This window comes from Pinus tabuliformis, chromosome Q (genome assembly GCF_031772625.1).
Source record: "Pinus tabuliformis cultivar Carrire ecotype Pingquan chromosome Q, CPIR1, whole genome shotgun sequence".
NCBI classification, from domain to species: domain Eukaryota; kingdom Viridiplantae; phylum Streptophyta; class Pinopsida; order Pinales; family Pinaceae; genus Pinus; species Pinus tabuliformis.
In genome coordinates this window covers 865,834,651-865,843,536 of record NC_142296.1, presented here as the reverse complement: position 1 = coordinate 865,843,536, position 8,886 = coordinate 865,834,651, and positions in this window count along the sequence as shown.

Genomic DNA, 8,886 nt, shown 5'->3' with positions numbered 1-8,886 from the left:
TTACTTCATAGACTTGACAGCAACAATCGAACTGCATCTTTCCCGGATGCAAAGTAGAAAGTTGTTGCTTTGATCCAGTTGCTGGACTTGTCTATGATCTGAACAATGGATTCACAAATGATTTGATGATCCTTGTGATAGATCTTAGTAGCTTTCAAAGCATCCCTTTGATTATACCTTGCTTGTGTTTCTGATTTGGCCTGAAACTGTTGATTTTTGAGCAATTTGGGACCCAGAACCCAGGAGAAACGAGAGTTTCTCCTTCAGCGCAACTGCTGTGAAGGCAGTCTGCATTTCAACGCAGGTCCCGTGAAGGCTACCTGCGCTGAATGTCAAATCCTCAGTGTTGAGGTTGCGCTGAACCAGTTTGGCCTTGTGCAGCTGGGGTTCTTTGCTCTCTGTTGCCCTGTTTTGATCTCTGTTTTTTTGCAGCCTTTAACCGGCATAGGTATCAGTCAGATAACTCCTTTTCTTTGCTTAGATTCTGCCTCCTTTTGTACAAAAATACTGTGAGTGTTTTTATGTGTTTGTGGCGTCATTTACAGTTTTCCTTTGCATTAGTGAAATAATCATCCTGTAGCCCTTGATTCAGATCTGATTGATTGTGATCTTAGAAGAGAGTTCATTGGCTGTTTGCAGATTGATTATACATTTACTTTTGCTTATTGGTTTGAATTTGTCTCTTTTGAAGTGTCAAAACAAGTCTTTATTTCAAAAATCGTTAAGTGTTGTAATCTCTTCTATCTTCTCTGATTTCGAAAAAGTGAACTTGTTTGTATTGATCATTTAAAAGCAAATTCAAAGTTGTACAAAAAGCTTTCTTTGTAGGCATCAATACTAAGAAATCGGAAAACAAACACCTGCATTGTGCATTTTGCATTTGATAATTTGCATGTTGGATTTAGGAAAAGTGCATTAGAGTGTGCTGATTGCTCTTTGAGAAAAGATGGTGTCTTTCTTTTCCCTCAGTAGCTAGGATTTTCAAAGTTGAAAAGATATAAAGCTTGCTTATCATCTTTAGATTGCATTTAGGAATTTGTATCATACATCTCGTGGTGAACCTTGAAAGGCAAACTTTAAAAAGATCAACCTAAAATAAACTGAATGAACCTAACAACGCTTTGCAACATAACGCACAACATAGAGGTCTAGGCTAGAGACATGTTCCGGCGTCGTTAAGCCTAGTGACTGTCGATCTCGTGGAAGGTGGGTGATTCCTCCTGAGGGACGATAGCGCTAGTACGGATTGTGCTCCCACGTACCGGCGCGTATATATTGGGAGACCCCTATAGGCATATATCCTTTATCCTTAGGAAGCCGTGTCGGCCGCCCTACTGATCGCAATGCAGTGAACACAGCATTCACGAAGATCGACCGCCCGTACCTTAAAAAGTATTCTGCGGTTTTGCGAAAAGTTTAGCACACCCTCTGCCTAGAACTCCAGAGCAGTTTCTTTTGGCCTTTTTCAGACTCTATAACAGAAAAAGTCCATCCGAGCATTTGTCACTTCGGGCTCGTTAAAACATCGAAGGAGACTAGAGTCATCTTTAGCTTTTTCTCGACTCTTTAAAATTGAAAAAGCAAGTTGTGTCTAAAGCGTCGTTAAAATTTATTTTAAACGGAACAATCACCCTTTAATTCCTGCGTTGATCTTTAGGTTGAAAAAATGGAGCACACCAACCAAGGAATTCCACTTGGTGGAAATCCTAGTCCCTTCTCCTCTTGGGGAGATGTTGGTGCACCCCACATGGCCACATTGTCGCTTCCAGGACTGACAATTGGCCTGCCAGTTTGGCTCTTTTCAACCAATGTCGTTCAGAACACCACCATTCCTGAACAGTCGAGTCAACAGTTAGACCAGACCAGATTCACCCACCAGCCTTCTACTTCATCTTCCTCTCCTCCTTCCTCTTCGCTTGACGGAACTGGTAAAACCAAAAACCAGACTCCTAAGGAGAAGAAGGAAAAGAAGAAGAAAGAGAAGAAGAAGAAGGAGCCAAAGGCGACTGGGGGCAAACAAGTGTCGTCTGACAAAAATCCACACACAACACTGACAAGGCCTAAATCGCCATGTGTCATATGCAAGGTGTTAGCGCTTGAAATTTCAACTCAAGCTGAGAAAGGTAAACCTCAAGGCTACATCAAACCATTCAGCCTCGTAGCTAGCCCTACGGGGCAGGAGAAGGCTCTCTCCGGTCAATCTCAGTAAATTTTCAATGGGATGAGATGACCAACAAGGTAACATTGATATTAGGCTAGTAAACTGATTAAAAAGGTGGATTTAGGGTTTTTTGGGTTTTTGGTGGCAAATTGAGGAGAGGGCAATTTTGGGTGCGGGGATGGGACACAGTTTCTGCAGGGGGTTCCTTGGGGCGAGGTAGGAGACAGTGCTGATGTCTTTGACTGAAGTGGATGGTTAGGAATGAAAGATAAGAAGGCTAAAGAGAGCAAACAATGAATTTGAATTCTCTTTAGACGGTAGAAAACATCGAAATTAAACAAATTTAAAAGCAGAGCATGGCTAGCATGAATTCATACTTTAACACTTCATTTGTTTAATGTGCAGCAGTAAAGAAAGGAAATGAATCACATAACAAAGCTTACAAGAACATTGAGAAACACACCATCAACACATGAGTCCACAAGAATCCCAAAGATGACTGCAAAACCCTGGTCTTCCTTAGCCAAAAATTGCAGAGATACAGTGAAAATATACAATGATAGCTTCTCCCTCAAGAGTCCAACCTTCCAACCCCTGAAAATGATTAAGAAAATACATAATAAAGGCAATCCAACCTCTTCCCTTGCCTCTAGGGGTCGAGCTCATCCTTCTAGGAGCTGTTTCAACTAATTCTAAACTGAGCACTAAAATCTAGGCAATCAAAACAACTTGCCTCTATAATCTTGGAAACCAGTTCATACAACCAATTTTTACCCTTTACATGAATAAATCTTCTAGAAATGTTAAACAAGAGTAAAAGTATCCAAAAAGTGTCACAATTACATCCATGAAGACCATCATTAACCTCAGAAAGTCGAAAAGAGTCAAATCTGCAATTTCTGGGCTGAACTGGTCAAATCTGGCAAAATTTCCTCAACGGGTCGCGAACCTTGGGAGCTCTGCTTGAGGCACTTTCAGGTGTCAGAATTGGGTGCAGGATAGCTCGTTGGAAAGGTCTGCAAGTCTAATTTCCAACCCAACTGAAATTTTTGAATTTGGAGGTCATTTTCCCAGTCAAAACTCAATTCTCCCAAGACTACTTTCTGCAACTCAAAAAAGGGGCAGAAAGTCAAATTTTGCATGTATTTTGACCTTCTGGAGGCCCAAAACCCCATAAAAACTCAAGTCCATCCATGGGAATATGTAATTTTTCATGAAAAATCTAGAAATGCTGAGTTTTTGCAAAAAGGAGTTGCCATGACAAAGGGTCTCACCGGGGGTGAGACCCGTTGAAGAGCCAAAACCTATAAATTACCAAAAAATGCCAAAATTACCCAAAATTCTCAAATTTTTTGGGATTTGAGCTGTGGCTAGGCTATTGAGTGCCTTGATCCTTCAGTGAAGCCTTAGCCAAGATACGGAGGGGATTTGGCCTTTTTCTCCGTTTTAGTGCCTCGGTCAACCGCCTTTGAAACATTTTCATTTTCGCCTTGTAAAATCCACCCCTGCAAATTGGTCAAGGAGCTGGGCTCCTCTCTCCTATGATGGTCACATTTACCACCCTTATGAGGCCTCCTCTGTACCTCAACCTCTGAATATGATGACTGGTCATCACTTTGCTCATAAGTTTCGGTTTCCGACATGGTTTTGGAGCAAAGTGGACAAACTGAACTGCTGTCTCTGCTTGCAAAAAGTGCTGAACTCTATGCTGTTTCAAGGGGAAAAAGACATGAGGGGAATGTTAGGGGAGGGAAATTTTTAACCAGGAATGGGAATATATAAAAATAACAAGGAATTTCAAGGGAAAGTTTGCAAATCATTATGCATTTTGGAAGACATATTTGTAATAGGGAAATCATTTACAAAGATTATTGCATATGGGAAAAACATGCATAAAAGTGAACATGGGAATATATGTATACATGTTTAATAGGGGAAAAAAGGGAAACCATGCACAAAATATGCTGACATATTTACCAACAGTTTCTGTTATTTTGCACATGCATATGGTAGAAGGGAATTAGGGTTTTGAATTTTTGTTTTTTGATTCTTTGGGAGAGGGGTAGGATTTTTATTTTTTATTTTTAGTGATTAGGGATGGGGAAAGATTTTATTTTAATTTATAAAATGACATGGGGGAAAATGAGATGTACATATGAATGTGAGCAAGAGGGAAGGGAGGGAAACAAACCAAAGGAAAAACAGCTTGAAACACCATAAACCCTAGCACAGTTTGCACATGAATATTGCAGCCATATAAGTCTTTTCATTTGCATGATTTGAGATTAAAATCATAGCATAAAGCCTTATATTCATCACCATCCTCAAAAACCATGTGTAAAGAGCCTACCTCGACCAATTTAGATGATTTGAAGGGAGATTGAGGAATTTTGTTGAAGTTTGCAGGCAAGCGGTTCAACGGGTCGCGCAGGCCTCCCAACGGGTCACGCACCTCCCAACGGGTCGCGCACCTCCTTTGACGGGTCGCGCACGGCCAACAGGTCGCGCACCTCCTTTGACAGGTCGCGCACCACTCTGCTGCCCGAAATCACTGTAATTTTGCTCCTTTCTCCAATCACTCTCTCAAACCTCTCTTTCAAGCGTTGGGATGCACAATGAGAGTAAAAGGAGGGAAGTTGAACCTTTATAAACTCCATTTGAAAAAATTTCATCCATAAACCCACTTTATAAAGTTTATTTTTGCCACTTTTTAAAACACTGATTCTTTGGTTTCCTTTATCCTGAATTTAACTCATTGAGTGCTTTGACTTGATTCTTTTTGCAGGTAGATCATCTGAGGGACCTTGACAAGGGGACCAGGGTTACTGCTGCCCTTTTGAAGATTTTTTGGAATTTCATTCTTTTTACAAAAATTTAACATGACCTTGGCTTTAAAAACAAAGTTTTTAAATCCAAGGTTAAAAATGAACTGTACATGATGAAAATATTCAAAGAAACATGTTTACAATCCTCCCTCTGGCTTGCTGGGCACTTCAAGGACTTTCAAAGACATGACCTTGCAGAGATAAATGACCAAAACCCTAGACCTAGGACCTTTGACCTCAAGACAAAACAGGACAAGCTTGAAAGAGCTTAATGACTGATATTGACCTGATTCAACAAAACCAAGAGGGGTATAAATAAACCAGCTCCTCCATCAGGGTTATGGCATGCCTAACGGGATGCAAAATTTGACACTGATGAGACACCTACTAATGCAAATGCAAAGAGCTTTGATCACTGATGGAGGGCTTTCAAGAGCTTGGCACACCCTCTGCCTAGAACTCCAGAGCAGTTTCTTTTGGCCTTTTTCAGACTCTATAACAGAAAAAGTCCATCCGAGCATTTGTCACTTCGGGCTCGTTAAAACATCGAAGGAGACTAGAGTCATCTTTAGCTTTTTCTTGACTCTTTAAAATTGAAAAAGCAAGTTGTGTCTAAAGCGTCATTAAAATTCATTTTAAACGGAACAATCACCCTTTAATTCATGCGTTGATCTTTACTTTGAAAAAATGGAGCACACCAACCAAGGAATTCCACTTGGTGGAAATCCTAGTCCCTTCTCCTCTTGGGGAGATGTTGGTGCACCCCACATGGCCACATTGTCACTTCCAGGACTGACAATTGGCCTGCCAGTTTGGCTCTTTTCAACCAATGTCGTTCACAACACCACCATTCCTGAACAATCGAGTCAACAGTTAGACCAGACCAGATTCGCCCACCAGCCTTTTACTTCATCTTCCTCTCCTCCTTCCTCTTTGCTTGACGGAACTGGTAAAACCAAAAACGAGATTCCTAAGGAGAAGAAGGAAAAGAAGAAGAAAGAGAAGAAGAAGAAGGAGCCAAAGGCGACTGGGGGAAAACAAGTGTCGTCTGACAAAAATCCACACACAGCACTGACAAGGCCTAAATCACCATGTGTCATATGCAAGGGAGACCACTTCCATAGAGATTGTCCCTGTATACCTCGAATACTAAGGGACTGGTCTCCCCGTTTGCACAATTCAGTAGCATCAACCTCTGATAACCATGTTGACTGCTCACCGTCAACTAGTGAAAGTGAAGTCATAGGACAGAGAGGGAAATCTAGATTTCCCTGCAAATTGTGTGAAGGCGATCACGCCATCCACCGTTGTCCCTTCTTAGATGAGGCTAAAAGAGTTCTGGAAGATCGCCCGATTTTACGAGCGCAACTTCCTCCTGGATATCCAAAACTCCTGCCAAGTCCTTCACTAGTTGAGAACCCGGCTGGCCCGCCTAGGTGGTTAGCCGAAGCACCTATCATTGAAGATGAACCGTCTGGATCCATGCCTGACGAAAGTCAACAGGTTGATACGGCAGTTGACCCGGTTTTGCCTTCAGAGGCTCTATCTTCGAATGATACCATCACAGAGGAGAATAAAGACGACACCGTCCAGATTCTCTTCATCAACACTGACTCTGATGAACAAGGGGGCAATGCCCCCATTCCTTTATCGCAGGAAGGAAGTTCGTCAGAGCGATATCTGGCCGTATATTCGGTCCCACCACCAAGCAACCTGGTTGTATCCTTTGATTGGAACCAACCAGGCAGACCCCGGTTGCCAGCAAGCATACCATTCAGAATTATCGTTCAAATATATAGAATGGTAATGGCTGGCACTATCATTGATGAGGGGGCATTTGTGAGTATCCTTTCCTCTATTGCTTGGAAAGCGCTTGGTTCGCCAACGCTTTTACCTGAGATGAGAAGTCTATCAGGCTTTGATAAAGGAACCAGTCAACCTTTAGGGATCCTCCCCAATGTGCCTATAACATTGAAAGGGAAGACCGTTCAAATGAACGTGATGGTCGTTCAAGGACCCTTGGATTATAACCTACTCCTTGGACGAGACTATATATATTGCATGAGAGCTATAGTCTCCTCACTCTTTAGAGTAATGTGTTTTCCGCATGAAGGAAGAATGGTCAAGCTCGTAGACCAACTTTCGTTTCCCGGATCACGCATCGCAAATAGTCATGTACCATCCCTAAATGGTCTATTCATGCAAGAAGTGTCTCAACCCACGGTCTGTCCTCCTGATGAGCGCGAGTAATCCGGGAAGATATGACTGGAACCCAGGGGGCATGCGTCCTGGTCTGCTTTGGCAGGGAAACTTTGGGTCTAGAGTAGATTTCCGCGGGAGAATATGACTAGTCTGTACCCCGTCCATAGAGGAAGAGGGGTTATTCTAGAATAGGATTCTTTTGTCAAAGTTATGTAAGTTGACAAGAGTCGTCACTCACCTTTGTCTATTTCGGTAGACACTGCCGAGGAAGTGTTTTGTTTGAAAGATTAACGAGACAATCTTTGGGTAACCTGAAAGAGGTAAGCCTCTCTCTTTAAAACAATTGTTTTGAAGGAAAAGAAGTAGAGGTAACCTTGAAATCGTACTTTATACCTGGGGGCATGCAAACCTTTTGGAGTGTTAGCAAGGGACGGCTATTTATTTTTTAAATTTTTAGGACCTCTAACCCTTTAAACTTGTAGGATTAGTCGTTTTCGAGCTTGCATAAAGAAAGGATGAGGAGCAAAGCTTAGTGAGATGAAGCTCCATAAAAAATAGAATCTTGATGAGACACTCTTATCTTATGACTGGGTAATCGAGCAGTTTTAGCAAAGTTCATGCTCGTTAAAAAATAAACGCAAGATCCGAGAAGTTTTAGCACATAGTTCATGCTCGTTAAAAAATAAACATAAGATCGAGCAAATGTTTCCACCCGCGTTTAAGCTCGTTAAAAAATGAACTATCCCGGTAAATAACCACTGTGAATGTAATATAATCATCCATTAAAGCCTTGGTCGTGTTTGCACCTGTTACCTCCACTTTTCATTTGGCCGATCGTTCACCTCCATATGATTGTTTACCCATTTTGAGGAACAGCTGCGAAGAGTGATTTCACCTAGCCATCCTTGTGACACTGCCGTGATTGGAAAATTCCAACCTGTACCTGGAATCTGCTGCTAACCCTGTTTATCACTCGTTCCTCAAAAGACGAGTCTTCTTTAAGCTCTTTTCAATTGACTCGTAAAATATGAAAAGATTGCCGAGTCCTTGGCCTTCCAGCTCGTTAAAGGACAGGAAGAGCTATCCCTCCTCTAGATTTTAATCTTTTTGGACCTGAGGTATTATTGCACAAAAAGATCGAGCGCTTGTTTTGTTCGGCTCGTTAAAACTATCGAAAACTCATCCCTTCTGTATTGTTTTATACTTTTTCGGACTTAAGGGATTAGATGACGAAAAAGGAATTTTGGAGTTGACTTTATGTACCTTTTCAGACTCTCTAAAAATGAAAAGGACCGAGTTATCCTTGTCGTTAGACTCGTTAAAATTATTAAATAGCGACAAACTTGTCTTTAGACGAGAACGAGTTTCACTATCGCTAGGCTCGTTAAAACATAGCGATGGGCTTGCCCGAAGGGCAGGTTATAGAACAAGCATATGTTATCCTCCTCAAGCTTGACAAAAATAAAGAGGTACTGGTCAGCAATGACTGGGGAAAAATTGGGAGAAACTAAAGAAAACTTTGATGGTAGCAGGTCGCTCTTGAACATGACACTTTTCCTCCGTATCACAATCGGGTTGGGTTGTTTCATTCACCGGTCACATCACCATGGTCTCGCCATACCATCCATATTTGGGGTAATGCTACCGATCCATCGCATCAGTGTCGCCATATGTTCAAGAGAAGTCGTTCAGAAAGAG